Source organism: Podarcis bocagei (assembly GCF_964188305.1).
Source record: "Podarcis bocagei genome assembly, chromosome: 10".
In the NCBI taxonomy this organism is placed as follows: domain Eukaryota; kingdom Metazoa; phylum Chordata; class Lepidosauria; order Squamata; family Lacertidae; genus Podarcis; species Podarcis bocagei.
Window position 1 is genome coordinate 56,707,348 of NC_138135.1, and position 14,312 is coordinate 56,721,659.

The 14,312-nt window shown below is 42.1% G+C and overlaps 1 protein-coding gene and 1 long non-coding RNA gene across 9 annotated transcripts in view; one reads left to right on the forward strand and one right to left on the reverse strand.

Moving 5' to 3' along the window:
• Window positions 1–14,312, forward strand: part of FOXP2 (forkhead box P2) — a 334,596-nt gene that overhangs the window by 111,717 nt on the left and 208,567 nt on the right. The gene's annotated exons all lie outside the window — the stretch shown is intronic.
• Window positions 13,002–14,312, reverse strand: part of LOC308596708 — an 8,573-nt gene continuing 7,262 nt past the window's right edge. The window contains exon 3 of the long non-coding RNA XR_014012675.1: window positions 13,002–13,135. This is a non-coding gene — a long non-coding RNA (uncharacterized lncRNA). The remainder of the gene's footprint in view (window positions 13,136–14,312) is intronic.

Genomic DNA, 14,312 nt, shown 5'->3' on the forward strand with positions numbered 1-14,312 from the left:
ACATATTTGTGTTATTCAGGGTGCATAAAAAACAAAGGTTGCTGTGTCGTTCCAAAGAGAGAGAGAGAAGAAAACCCTCCCAAATCCACAGTTGGATGGTACCTCTATCAGGGCCAACTAGAATGTCACAAAAGGGCAAAAGGCACTTGGGTTCTCCAGAATTCTTCATCAGGCAAGATGCTATGCAAAGCAGGAGGTGAAAAGGACAAGGGAAAAAACAAAAGGAATAGCAGTAAAAAAGACTACTGTATCAGGGCCACACTTTGGTCACATTTTGGTTGGTCCAACTCGATTTTTGATTTCCCCCCCTTATGGACAAACAAGCTATCTTCCCCATTTTTGTGTGCCTTGAGAAGTACTGACTCCAGCAAATCAGTGCAAAATCTATAGCCAGAGAGTGGTGATTTTGATCACATGAGAATAGACTTCCATTTTGTGGGTTGCATTTCCTTCAATCATTAAGGAACACTGCACTGTTTGGTTTCAGTTGACTTGCTTTGCCGAGAGACCCATTCAAAAAGCCAATTCTGGCTTTGCTAAATTGAAGACTGTGATGTTTCTTTTTATTTCTGCTTTCTGCCTACCCAATAAATTGTGTGCTTCTTTTCACACTTTGGGGCAGAACTAGGTTGCAAAGCCAGACTTTGCAGTTCTCAGAGATATGGAGCAGTCACTGCTTGTTCATTGCAGGAACCTAGTTGTGTAACCAGATATCTATAGCACCTGGGAGGGATTTATTCAGACTGAAATCTCCATCTTGAAACTGAGTCTACAAGCTGACCTCATGGCTTGTAGCCTAAACTGTATACTTAATTGGTTTTATGTTGTTCCTTGTCCCCCTCATCGCCTGCTTTTCATAACATCTTGTGTGATGAAGAGTTCTGGAGAAAGCTTGTCACAGTTGTGACGTTAATGTTGGTCCCAGGCAAGATATCCCCTTATTTAAATATATAATGTAAAGGAATCTGCATATTTGAACTAAGGAATTTCAGGAATCTAATTCTCTCTTCTCCCATACCACTAAATGTGCTAAATCATGGAGGGCAGCAGGTAGTGCTTGCTCATTCCCAACTCCAAGAGTCAAGCAGAATGTGAGAAAGAGCTCTGAATATGTATAACTGTAGCAGTTGAGAGCCCTGGTTGCATGTATAGGCCCTTTGTACCTTGGTTGCATAGATAGGTCCTGTGCCCGTACATATGGACTCATGCAGAGCCCTTTCACATATTTCACACAGCATGCAGTTCGGGGCAAGACCATGTACAGAATGGTACAGCCAGCAACTCTACTCATTAGCTGAAGGCATGGAGTAAAGTGGTGAGAATAGAGCTTAGTAGTGTGTGGTTGTAGGGCTGATTTGTGTTAGTTGTTCATCCTTTTTTGTGTGTGTTTAGGTTGTTTGAGATCAGTTTTATGCAGAGTAGTTTCCATTAAATGACTAATTTGACATCTTGAGGGCTTGCAATATTTGAACCAGTTGTCAAAATAGACAAACTAGACACTATCACAAGCCTGGTAGATGAAGGAAACGCAGTGGATGTAGCCTACCTTGATTTCAGCAAGGCATTTGACAAGGTGCCCCATGATATTCTTGTAAAGAAGCTGGTAAAATGCGGTCTTGACTCTGCTACCACTCAGTGGATTTGTAACTGGCTGACTGACCGAACCCAAAGGGTGCTCATCAATGGTTCCTCTTCATCCTGGAGAAGAGTGACTAGTGGGGTGCCACAGGGTTCTGTCTTGGGCCCGGTCTTATTCAACATCTTTATCAACGACTTGGATGATGGACTCAAGGGCATCCTGATCAAATTTGCAGATGACACCAAACTGGGAGGGGTGGCTAACACCCCAGAGGACAGGATCACACTTCAAAATGACCTTGACAGATTAGAGAACTGGGCCAAAACAAACAAGATGAACTTTAACAGGGAGAAATGTAAAGTATTGCACTTGGGCAAAAAAAATGAGAGGCACAAATACAAGATGGGTGACACCTGGCTTGAGAGCAGTACATGTGAAAAGGATCTAGGAGTCTTGGTTGACCACAAACTTGACATGAGCCAACAGTGTGACGCAGCAGCTAAAAAAGCCAATGCAATTCTGGGCTGCATAAATAGGAGTATAGCATCTAGATCAAGGGAAGTAATAGTGCCACTGTATTCTGCTCTGGTCAGACCTCACCTGGAGTACTGTGTCCAATTCTGGGCACCACAATTCAAGAAGGACACTGACAAACTGGAATGTGTCCAGAGGAGGGCAACCAAAATGGTCAAAGGCCTGGAAACGATGCCTTATGAGGAACGGCTAAGGGAGCTGGGCATGTTTAGCCTGGAGAAGAGGAGGTTAAGGGGTGATATGATAGCCATGTTCAAATATATAAAAGGATGTCACATAGAGGAGGGAGAAAGGTTGTTTTCTGCTGCTCCAGAGAAGCGGACACGGAGCAATGGATTCAAACTACAAGGAAGAAGATTGCACCTAAACATTAGGAAGAACTTCCTGACAGTAAGAGCTGTTCGACAGTGGAATTTGCTGCCAAGGAGTGTGGTGGAGTCTCCTACTTTGGAGGTCTTTAAGCAGAGGCTTGACAGCCATATGTCAGGAGTGCTCTGATGGTGTTTCCTGCTTGGCAGGGGGTTGGACTCGATGGCCCTTGTGGTCTCTTCCAACTCTATGATTCTATGATTCTAGTATAGGAAGCTATGCCTTGGCTCCCGAACAAATTGGCTCATGAACGGAACAATTTTTGAAAGCTGAACGTCCGCCGTGGCTTCCGATTGGCTGCAGGAGCAGGACTCCGGTTCCAGGAGTTGAATGGACTCCTGGAACGCATTCTATTTGAAAACCAAGGTATCACAGTATCTAAAAAAGGTGGGGAGGGTCACTGGCATTTAAGTTACTACTGTATGGAGAATTGACTATTAAGTCTCCAATTCAGTATGAAGCACGAAGTCACAACTCAACCATTCAGATGTTTCAATACCTGAACTACAAAACTTTTCCATGGCATTAATTGTGTAAAGCTGTCAGCTATGGCATGGCTGAAAATTATGTTATGGCCTGCTATGATGGTCAAATTCTCATCTGTGCTCCTTTTGCACCAGCACTCTGTGGATAATATGATGTGTTAGGGAAAGGTCAGAGTAGAGTTGTGTATGGCATTGTGGAAGATTCATAGACATTTCCATTAGCTTGTTGCATCACAAGAGTAATGGAGAAGGAATTTTTTAAATAAAAAAAGTCTGTTGTATGCAAACACATGAAACACAATATGCAATACTGCATCAATATATTCTGGAAGGCCTGGTATCGTGGCGGCAGGAGGTTCTATGAACTCTTTCCTTAATGAAGGTCCAAATGTTTCAATGAATCATTTCACACTGTTCTCTGTAAGCAATTGCTAGCATGTATAGGGTCTGGACTTTTTTATTTTTTAAAATACAGTACTACAACAGTAAACAGAAGGACAATCCCTGCAGCAGCAAAAACAAACAAACCAACAACAACAACCAAAAACTGGGGAATAGGAGTCACAGAGAGGTTCTAGCTGAGCCTCTTCATCAGTGTGTGACAAAAACGATCTAATATTGGCATCATTTTTGAGGTTTGGACAATTGAACCAGGCTGACTCAGTTTTTCTCCATTTTGCAAACAGGCCTTTTTATGTGAGGATATGTTTGACTTCTGTCTGCAACAGCCATACCAGGGCTGGGTGCATCTTTTCCCATTAATGAAGCCCTGTCAAGTGTTGCGGTTCTAACTAACGGTTACTCTCTGTATGAAATGTTTATCCTGTTATTGGGCAACAGTTTTTGTGCTTTGCTTCCTCTACACCATAAGTCTTTTCTTTTTCCAGCCTGTTTGAGGACAGGTAGCCCGTTCGTTAGTTGATGTTGCCAGAAGTGTACATGCCCATTACCATTTGTGTAAAAAGGTGGAACTTCGCATATAGCCAAACTTAATTCTCTCTTTACCTGATAAGTCAGTTCCTGATGTCTAAGTGAACCATATTGTTGGCTACATCTACAATAAGTGATAAAAACATCTGGTTGTTTTGAAAACCCTTTGAAATTACTTGATACAAAGGAATTGTTAGGACAGTGTAAGTTTTGGTGATCCCGCCTGATATTTCCACCCATGCGTTTGCTTAAACAAACTAGCTTTTTTGGCCAGAGTATATTTTCTTCCATCTCCATTTTACATATCATGTGATCTCCAAATTCATTTAAAACAATTACAGCTTTTCTTTTTCATTTTGGCACAGTTACTTGGTTTTCTTTTCCGCCATCTGACCACCAATGCCTGAATAATTTGGTTGTGCTACCCAGTAATTAGATGTTGGGGTTTCTTTCTATAAGAGAATTTGAGCCCTACAGAAAATCAAGGTGGCAGCAATAACAGAATATTTACCAATGCTTTTGGAGTAACTGGCAATGTGACCAAGGCAAAGAGGTTATTTTGGGTGGTGGTGGACTTCTTCCCCATGTTTCTATGGCATGGACAGAATCATGCCATAAGCGAAAAAGCTGTGTGCAGATAATTTTTTCACTCATGCTGTGTGAGCAAATGAATAAACCATAGTTTATCCACTCCTAGAATAAACAATTAATAGTACCAGCACTTTTTGTTCCTCTGATTCTTTTTGCTCCGGGCTGACAAGTTAACGTACAAACATCAGAGTCGGGGAATAACTCCTCAGGTTGGTAGCTATTGGGCATCAGTCTAGGATGGGTGTCTGTGTATTGTGTGCGGCTTCATTTCATGAATCTATATTAGAAAAGTAATTGGATTGTGTCTATAAGGATTATAAACTGAAGTCTTTCTGATATCCATTTTGTACATGATTTCCTTTCTCCCTTCTAAAGTAAACCATTATAGGTTGTGTTCATCTTCTGTATATGACTGTTGTAGATAGACACAATATGTATAACTTGCTTTATGAAAAAGAGTGTTTCCTGGATATTACTTTTGAAATGTATCCATAATAATGCACAGAGTTTGCACCTTGATTTCAATAAAGATTTTGAGTGAATCCAGTGATCATGTGGCATGGTGCACAAATACAATATCAGTCCTTTTTCACTGCTCTAAGTGATGAGGAATTTTTATTTATTTTTTATTTTTTGCATGTTTATACCCAGTCAGAAATCTAAGGAACCATGATAAAGATTCTTACTGCTTGAAATGACATTACAAGAGTCTGGTTTCTTTGATGTTACATGTATGCAATGATAAGTTAATGATCAAGTGCATTTACCCTCTGCTTCCAGTGAGGGATGTATGTTTGGGTGAATGAGTCTGGTGGCTGGGCAAGATTCTGTGTGCATAAGATAAATGTTTTGGATACTCCATACAATCACATCAACATATATCTGCATGTAGGAGCATATAAATTTAAATTAATAGGTCATTGTTTGTCTTTCACAATCTGTTATGAGTGTTAAAGATAATATAATCCTTCTTGCATCCGTTTTTCCATTATTGGTCATCAAATTGCTTGCAGTTACAAAAAGAAGATAAACTTACCAAGCTTATTCAAAGTCTTTGTAAACAGGTGCCACTCCAGTGAATTAAATTAAAGACACCTGCTTATGTTTGGCCAGAATTTCTAGTTTTTAGAACAATAGTAATAACTGTGTCAACTATTCTGTTGCCAAATCCTGTCAAAACATTTCTGTTTCTGCATATCATCACGATCGTGCTAAATTTATATACCCCCCCCCTTCCCCAGGAAGTGTTCCTTAGTTACTTTAAAATGCAGAACCTGCAGAGGGAGCTCAAATCATTTGTTTTGGGGGCCTTGAACTGTAGGGGTTTTAGGCATTTATTTATTGGGAGATAAATGCAATTGTTTACCCAGGCAGCACAAACCTGGGCTATTTACCTTGATATCTGATTTTATGACAAGATTGCACACACTTGTATAACACAGCCTTAGGGAATGTTTCATTTGCCAGCAGATGGAAGAACATTTGTTTGAATTTAGTTTTCTTGCGTACTTTTACATAACTGGTATGGCTATGTGTTTTTACGTGGGTTTTTTCAATGTTGGGTGGGTGGGTGTGGGACCCAAGGCACAATCCAATCAAAGGTAAATGTTACTGAATACCATTGATTTAACAGTAGAGGATATCTGTTTAAAAGTCACCCATAGAAATTAATGGAATTTATCATTGCTTAAATATGGAAAGATAATAGCCTGAGTTTCTCTCTCTCTCTTTCTCTCTCATATGTAACTCAGGATGACTTGGGGTCCAGTTTTAGAGGACAAACTATGTGTATCCTGTTGCAGTTCTTTAAAAAAGTTGCACAGTAGCTTCAACTTTTCCCTTCAAAACAGTAGGAAATAGGTGTTGGATTATTTCTTAGTTGATACCTGCATTTGTTATGAAGGAACAAATGGGGATTAAATCTGTGTACACTATTAAAAGCTTGTGTGCTATACTCAGGAATTAAAAACTTGGACCTACTAAAAGAAGTTATGCTGTTTATCTACATTATCATTAAACACAGGTTTGCTCTGGCCCAATTCCATTATATATGAAGCATTCTCCCCACCATTCCCCTAATAAAGCTGGAAAAAGCCAGTTTGGAACTTCCGGAATATGTTGTTGTTGTTGTTGTTGTTGTTGTTGTTGTTGTTGTTGTTGTTGTTGTAAATTTGAATTTATATACCGCCCTATACCTGGAGCTCTCAGGGTATTCACAGAATAAAATAAAAATAAAAATGACAACAACCCAATAACCCTTCCCCTTCTAAGTACGTTTAAGGCAAATGGGCAACTGTAGTGGCTCAGTTGCTTTGGGTGGGTGTCTAGATATTGTGATATGTACTTGCTTTCCCCTGAAGTGATCTTAACTTGCTATATATTAACTTGCATTGTGGATATTAGAAAATACGTGTGGGAGCCTTTGCTTTGGGCCAGTATCATGGACGTAGCCAGGATACTTGTTGGGGGGGGCAGGCCTTTCCTTAAGGGGGGCGAACCTGAGTTAGCTTTGTGGTTTTATTGATTTTTATTGATTTAAGGGGGACAGCTGCCCCTCCGCCCCCCTTGGCTACACCCATGGTGACAAACAGCATTGCTGTTTAAGGATGGCATAGATACTTTTAAATGTCCCAGTATTTAGCATTGAGATAGCTAATTTTATAGTCCTTAAAGTTATGCTAATAGTTTGCATGTCTTCTCCAAGGGAGATTTGGAGGGTGGCATAAAGAGAACAGGCCTTTTCAATTGTGACCTCCTGTTTGTGGAATGCTCTGCATTAATGTCGTAATAATAATAAATAATTTTATTTGTTCCGCAGCCCGGGCTCAAGGGGCTAACATCATACAAATAACACAGTATACATAAAAACAGGTATCAATTACCGTATTTCTCGCCCTATAGGACACACTTTCCCCCCTCCAAAAATGAAGGGGAAATGTGTGTGCGTCCTATGGAGCGAATGCAGGCTTTCCCGGGCTTCCTGCAGCTCTGCGCCACCCTCCGGATCCCGGCGCGAAGCCGCACGGGGCTCCGAAGGGTGGCGCAGAGCTGCCTGGGCTCCAGGGCTTCCTGCAGCTCTGCGCCACCCTCCGGATCCCGTCGCGAAGCCGCGCGGGGTTCCGGAGGGTGGCGCGGAGCTGCCTGCGCTCCAGGGCTTCCTGCAGCTCCGCGCCACCCTTCCGATCCCGGTGCGAAGCCGCACGGGGCTCCGGAGGGTGGCACGGAGATGCCTGGGCTCCAGGGCTTCTTGCAGCTCCGCGCCACCCTCCCGATCCTGGCGTGAAGCCGCGCGGGGCTCCGGAGGGTGGCGCAGAGCTGCCTGTGCTCCAGGGCTTCCTGCAGCTCTGTGCCACCCTCTGGATCCTGGCGTGAAGCCACGCGGGGCTCCAGAGGGTAGCGCAGAGCTGCGTGCATTTCGAAGCCTGGTGCGCGCTGAAGAGCGCCCCCAGGCTTCACGCACCTCTCCGCAAGCCTGGGGAGACCGGCGCGGCTCCCTAGGCTTGCAGATAGCAGGCTGTTCTGGGGGCTGGGGTCGGGGGAAGCTCGGGCTTCCCCCGCGCCTGCCCCGTGCCTGGGGAGGGGAATTTTTTTTTTCTTTATTCCCCCCCCCAAAAAAAAAATTAGGTGCGTCCTATGGGGCGATGCGTCCTATGGGGTGAAAAATACGGTAATTAAAATACATCTTTAAAATAATTCAGACAAATTAAAATCTGGACAAATGGCAGTTATCAGGTTAAGATTGAGAGCGGTTAATACTTGCCCAGGACCAGCTGTTTTCACTGATCATATAAGGACCTGTGAACAGGCTGGGAGGCCTCCTTTATGCTTGTTCTTATACAAAGGAAAATAGGTCAGACTGCCCCCTGGCCAAAGGCCTGGCAGAACAGCTCCATCTTGCAGGCCCTGTGGAAAGATGTCAAATCCCGCAGGGCCCTAGTCTCTTGTGGGAGAGCATTCCACCAGGCCGGAGCCACGGTCAAAAAGGCCCTGGCTCTGGTTGAGGCCAGTCTAATTTCCCTGGGGCTCGGAGTCTTTAGAGTGTTGTTGTTTGCAGACCGTAAGGTCCTCCGTGGGGTATACCAGTGGAGACGGTCCTGTAGGTACGAGGGTCCTAGGCTGTATAGAGCTTTGAAGGTTAAAACCAGCACCTTAAACCTGATCCTGTAATCCACCGGGAGTCAGTGCAGTTGGTATAGCACTAGGTGAATGTGATCCCATTGCGAGGACCCCATAAAGAGTCTCACTGCAGCATTCCTCACCCGCTGGAGTTCCTGGGTCAGTTTCAAGGGCAACCCCATGTAGAGTGAGTTACAGTAGTCAAGCCTGGAGGTGACCATTGCATGGATCACAGTGGTGAGGTCAGGGCGAGAAAGGTAAGGGACCAACTTTTTTTTTGAGACCATTTTGGCTGTATGTGTTTGTTCGTCCTTGTGTGTGGAAAGACAGTGTTTTCACCAGACAGTGTATGCCACATGCATATATTCTACAATCCTGAATCAGCATGAAAAATGTTTTATGTCAAAGAGAAAGTCTGAGCTACAAATGTTACTATAGAAATCAAAGTACTACAGCATACTGTTGCCTGAACAACTATTGTATAGTATTGTGAAATAGTTCTTTAAATACTCTATTTCAATGTGCACATTTAAAAAATATTTTTGTTTCCTTTCTTCTGTTAACTGTGCATTGAAAAAGATCAAATGGAGAAACTCACTCTATTCAATAAGGTAAAGGGACACCTGACCATTAGGTCCAGTTGTGACCGACTCTGGGGTTGTAGCGCTCTTCTCGCTTTATTAGCCGAGGGAGCCGCCGTACAGCTTCCGGGCCAGCATGACTAAGCCGCTTCTGGCAAAACCAGAGCAGTGCATGGAAACGCCGTTTACCTTCCCACCAGAGCAGTACCTATTTATCTACTTGCACTTTGATGTGCTTTCAGACTGCTAGGTTGGCAGGAGCAGGGACCAAGCAACGGGAGCTCACCCTGTCGCGGGGATTCAAACCGCCGACCTTCTGATCGGCAAGTCCTAGGCTCTGTGGTTTAACTCACAGCGCCACCCACATCCCACTCTATTCAGTAGGGGTAGGGAATTCTAGAGTAAGACTCACTTGAGACTTGTCTCATTTTAACCCTTATACAAAGTCTTGGAAAGATCCTAATTTGCTTCTGAATTTGAAAAACGAACATTTTTAACATCACACCTGATCTGGCATTACAAACTTTCAGGAAATGAGTGAAACTTCCATCAAGCTTCCCTTTCCTCATCATGGCTGACTCTAGAACCAATGGACATGGGAGAACTAAGGGGAGGGGGGCTAGTTATTGCAGCTGTTGTTGGGTCAGAGCTCCGGCCTGCAGCAGGTTCTGAAGCTGGAAGCTCAGAAACGTCAGGTAGTTATTTATCCTGTGAAATGCCACCAAGCTGTAGACGAATGAGAGAACTTCAAGAGGACTAGGAAGAACAGTGATGCCATGCCCGTCTTGTATATCATCATGACTTCTCAGATACATAATTTAAATATCGTGAAATTCTTAAATGTTGGATTGGATTCAAAGAATAACGAGTACAGTGAAAATAGTGACTAGCATTGTGTGTCATGCACAAAGTGACTCTCCCCCAGGAGCAGAACAAAAAAGCCCTAGAAATCGGGTCTGGGTACAGATAGGCCATAAGTTACCGGTACAGCAGGTATGTGGGGGTGGCTAGGCAAAGGATAAAGATTGGCTTTTGGCGAGCTTGGCTCTTGTCCGATGGACATGATGCCAACTCATCTTCTGGAACCACCACCTGCAAATTGCTGGCATATTGGTTCCCAATGTGGTGCAGACCAAGAATCTGGGTTCCACTTGGCAACCTGGGTTGAGCTGTGAAAGGTCAGGCCCCCAGAGCCAGGCAGGAGACCTACCACACCACCCCTAAAAGGGGGTCTTTCCTATATGAGCAATTATCCCACAGAAATTGTGACAAAAGTAGAAAATGAACGCATAACAGTGTAACCAACTCTTGCTGAGGGAAAGTTGAATATGTCACACCATGGGTCACGCAAGTATGAGCAAAATTCATTTCCAACCCTGTCAACCAGTGAGCAGCCTAGTACCAAGCAGCAGGCCTAACCTTGAGGGAAGGAAGCTGGAGACCAAGATAAGCCCTGCCTTCCACAGGAATATCACAATAGCTTATGTGCTCCTGGGGAATCCCCTAAGACCAAACAGTTCCATACATGGCCGTTTCCTTGTGGGGCTTGTCATACAGCTCATATAAGGTTACTCAAGGCAGACCTTAATGCCAAATCCTTGTCTTCCATTATCTATAATTCTGAACTCCAGCTGTGGTCTGAGTACCAAAGTTGCTTACCTGTTTAAATTCTTCATCGGCTCACCATTTCCTTTTCCATGGTTCAGAAGCCTCTGGAGATGGAGCTGCTGCCATGGTGATGCTCCATGCTATTTTTCTAGGAAAAGGGGTGCCAGAGCTCACCACGAACTTCTCCCTTCTTCTCTCAGAATTGCAATGGAGCCTACCTGAGAGGTGCTGGGGCTGAGCTCTGGTGAGCTCTGGCTGAAAAAAAAAGCCCTGGTGATGCTTTGTCCATTTAGACATCAAGCCAGACAATAGCACAAATTATGGTTTATAAACCCACATCAAACCATGGTTTCTTATTTTGTTTTGCTGGATAATCACAAACCATGGTTTGCTAATTCAGACATCACATCCTTTAACGCAAATTAACAAAGTGATAACCCACAAACATAGACTTCTTGCATCTTGTGCATGAATAAACCTACAATAATTTTGATATCATACTTAATCCTGTTGGTCTACATATAAAAAACTGATATTTACCCCCTTTGAAACTAATGGCTACCTTACTGATGAATACATTGTTTTCTGTCTATTGGTTGGTACTGCTTTAAATTAGAGCAGTGTATTTTTTAAAATGTTAATTAAATAATACATTCACACAAAGGTTAAATTTAGTGATTCTTAAATCAAGGGTAAAATGGTGATTAGTATGAATTTATGTATGTTGTGGTGTTCTTTTCTTCCATTTTCCAAGTTCTGTGAGTTCTGCAATTATTTAAAAAGTGGGTTAATTACGAGCATTGTGATGTAAGTGTACTGTTGCTTCACCTTTGAAACATCTTCTCTTGTACTTCCCTTTCTGTTTCTTTGTGAGATATTTTTCTTCTTCCAGATGTTACTATAATGTATGCCTTCCTAATAAATTCACCATTTCTTAAATGCAGTAGGACTAACATGGAGTTTACACACTGCCTGAGCATCTTATGCTCAGTGGTCACTGTTCCTTCTGAAGATTTCAGAATCAATAATAGGCTGCTGTCTTTGGCTGCTGACCAGAAGCCTTGCTTCTAGATCCTGCTGAACTAGAGATGGCATCCAACTGTTGCAAAAGCTGACAGTTGTCCAGAGGATTACAACTGTGATCATACAGAGTGTGAGGGGAAGGGGGGGGGAGGATCTTGACCTGTTATATGTTCTTTTGCATAATTGTTTCTGGAGGCAAAAGGGCAGAAAGGGTTCAGAATTAGAGCAGGACTTTGATGGGAAGTTGTCATTTGAAAACAGTTTGCATTGCCTGTCATCTTTTGTTTGGAAGAAAACAGGCTGTGACATAATACCTGTCACTGCCAGCGGGTGTTTCTGTGCACCCTGGAGTGAAATATCCCAAGCAGTGGCAGCTTTTTACTCTAGGTTATCTATATGGTTGGAGAGAGTTCTTACTGTTCCAGTCTCTTTGTGTATGTATGTATATATATATATATGGCCCACCTGTCAAAGGCACAGGTCAAAACTGAATAATAGAGCTACGTATGTGAGTACTCGAAAATATTTTGAGGATAAATCTGTTCCCTTCAGGGAAGGAAGAATACTAGTGTTAATAAATCCATTCTATTCCTAGTGGAAGCAATTATGACACATGTTTAAAATGCAAGTATTGCACTCTTGTTGTTAGGAAAACACATTTAAACATTTTTTTAAAGCACCATTAGATTGGGTACGGCAAAAATATGGGCTTGGAAAGTAACACATGTAAAGGCACGTAACTAAAACCGTTTAAGTTTAATTTACCCACATCATTTCTGTATCAGGTGCCATTAGTGTGATATATCGGGGCTTTGTAATTTGCTAAAAAATACTGAGCCATGTGAGGCACTTAATTCTGAGAAATCCTGAGATGGTGGAGGAAGATGGTATTAGCAATTGTTCTCCATAAATTATTCCCCTTTTTTGCTATATGATTTAGAAATGTGTCCATTTTGTTTACATTTTGATCACAATATGTCATATTGATAAATGCTTAGCCAAGTCACATTTGAAATATGAAGGCTTGAACTGAAGGTTAATGTTATTTTAAGCTGCCAAACTTGACGTACCTCTGATACAGCTTTGTGGAAGAGGCACCTATCGCTTGATAGCTGTGTGAAACTGTTGCCTACAGAGATGGGCTCTTGACACTGTCTGCCAGCCTCAGGCTGTCCGCTTTGTGTCTGCTTTAATTGAAAATTAATAGTTAGGGGGTTGCTATGGAAATGATACCATTGCTTGCAGACAGCAAACCCCGCTTTTTGCAAAGAGACACTAGTGGTATTGTTTGTCCTTGTTGACCTCAGAAGTTCAAAAGCCTGGAGGAGGAAAGGAGATGCAAATATTTTACTTAAAAAAATTAATTTGCATATTTATAACATTGTTTTTGAATGTCAGAGATAGCGAGTATAGGAACTTTTGTGGGTATATGCTTTTAAAGCTTTTAAACCTTATGTTAAGTGTGAACTGCCTCAGTGCTTTACACGTTGATAAGCTAAATTATTAGAAAGTGTGTGTTGTTGCTCATGGTTCTAGTAGCTACAAACCTAGTGAGTGGCAATGTTACTCCTTGATGGTTAATAATAAAATCACTTTATTTCTTCTGGATTACATTGCAGTGTAAGTGTTTTGTAGCATATACTATGTACAGCTTTTTTCTACACGAAAGAAAAATGAGAGCCATTAGAATAAAAATATGGAGAGAGGGATAAAATACCTACAGAAAGCAAATCCTTGCAAAATTGTGTGGCGTTTTAAAGTAGAATGTGGTCTAAAAGGTTTACTTATAATGATCATGTGATTAAGTGTTTCATTTGCTCTACTCATTCTCCCAATGGAGCATGTGATTACATATATACAACATATATGTGCAGGTATCACGCTCATGCTATGAATTGGTTAACACACGTGTTTTTAGAAAGGTGTACCTCTGCAGACCAAGGCTTTTCTTTGAAGAAGTAATATAAACATGCCTTATAGTTTTAATTCAACGTGAGGGGAGAAGCTAACATAGAATATTAAACTGTTCTCTATCACAGTGCTAAAGAATAAGTGCTTTCTGTTCATTTCAGAGGAGGTGGAGAATAGTGTAGCCTCGGGGGTTGAAGGTGAAATGTGAAATTTGCTGTAATTACTTACCCAAAATGTCTGTATTAAAGGCTATTAGAAGCAGTTATTTTAAGTACTTCTTCCCCTCCTCTGTTTAGTATTTAAATGTGTTACAAAAAAGTAGAGGCAGATGTTATTAATCTAAAAGGAACTGCTAAAAGATACTGTAAGTCGGTGGCAGCAGTGGTTTTTGGCTAAAGATCCTCTGAAACATATTGTTCAGTCACACGTGTGTGTGTGTGTGTGTGTGTGTGTGTGTGTGTTTGCTTGCCTTGCCTAAGTTGTAGACAGTGTGCTGTTAAATCCTGTTCACTAATGCCACTATTCAGCTGTGAGTGTCTGTAGAATGAAAGGCCATAAAACTTAAAGTTAGTGCAATGCATTCTT